Here is a 1,455-nt window from a genome sequence, read left to right as displayed (position 1 = left end):
CCGCCGAAGGTGCACGCGAGGTGCGCACCCGGGGCAAACCGGGCTCCGACTTCGTGCACGCCGCACCTTGGAGCACACTTCGGAGCGCTCCTTGGTGCGCACCATGGTGCCCACCAGGGCGCGCAACCCCGCCGAAGGTGCACGCGAGGTGCGCACCCGGGGCAAACCGGGCTCCGACTTCGTGCACGCCATGGTGCGCACCGCGGCGAAGGTGCGCACCCGGGGCAAACCGGGCTCCGACTTCGTGCACGCCGCACCTTGGAGCACACTTCGGAGCGCTCCTTGGTGCGCACCAGGGCGCGCAACCCAGCCGAGGTGCCCACCCCGGCGAAGGTGCACGCGAGGTGCGTACCCGGGGCAAACCGGGCTCCGACTTCGTGCACGCCGCACCTTGGAGCACACTTCGGAGCGCTCCTTGGTGCGCACCATGGTGCCCACCAGGCCGCGCAACCCAGCCAAGGTGTGCGCACCAAGGTGCACGCGAGGTGCGCACCCGGGGCAAACCGGGGTCCGACTTCGTGCACGCCGCACCTTGGAGCACACATCGGGGCGCTCCCGGGTTCGCACCGGCGTTGCGCACCGTGGTGGGCACCTCGGAGCACACCAAGGTGGGCAGCGAGGTGCGCACCTTTGATGCGATGCCTTCACTAATTTCCATAAAAGGCAAAAAAAAAACGAGATTTTAAAATTTCCGTTTTGAAAGATAGTGAGAAAAAGGGAATGCTGGTGCCATCTTGAGCCCGCCCTGGTGCGCAGCCCAGCCAAGGTGTGCGCACCAAGGTGCCCACCCTGGCGAAGGTGCGCGCCCGGGCAATTAACCCAACTTCCAACTTCGCGCGCGCCAGGGTGGGAGCGCACCCAACAACCGGGCCTGGGAAGAGCCAATGCGAGAAACCCCACCAAACGCTCTGACAAAAAAAGAGGGGGCGCTCCAGTAACCCCGCTTCGGAGCGCACCCTGGGCAAACCCAGCCAAGGTGCCCACCCCGGCCAAGGTGCAGGCGAGGTGCGCACCCGGGGCAAACCGGGCTCCGACAACGTGCACGCCGCACCTTGGAGCACACTTCGTAGCGCTCCCGGGTGCGCACCTCAGAGCACACCAAGGTGGGCAGCGAGGTGCGCACCTTTGATGCGCTGCCTTCACTAATTTCCAGAAAAGGCAAAAAAAAAAGGAGATTTTAAAATTTCCGTTTTGAAAGATAGTGAAAAAAACGGAACGCGCGTGCCATCTTGAGCCCGCCCTGGTGCGCAGCCCAGGTAAGGTGCCCACCCTGGCAAAGGTGCGCACCCGGGCAATTAACCCTACTTCCGACTTCGTGCGCGCCAGGGTGGCAACCGGGCCTCGGAAGAGCCAATGCGAGAAACCCCACCAAACGCTCCGACAAAAAAAGAGGCGGCGCTCCAATAACCCCGCTTCGGAGCGCAGCCGGGGCAAACCCAGCCAAGGTGCCCACCC

The sequence above is a fragment of the Cryptomeria japonica genome, unplaced genomic scaffold, assembly GCF_030272615.1.
Source record: "Cryptomeria japonica unplaced genomic scaffold, Sugi_1.0 HiC_scaffold_56, whole genome shotgun sequence".
NCBI classification, from domain to species: domain Eukaryota; kingdom Viridiplantae; phylum Streptophyta; class Pinopsida; order Cupressales; family Cupressaceae; genus Cryptomeria; species Cryptomeria japonica.
The sequence above is the reverse complement of the archived record's forward strand: the minus strand, read 5'-3'. Positions refer to the sequence as shown.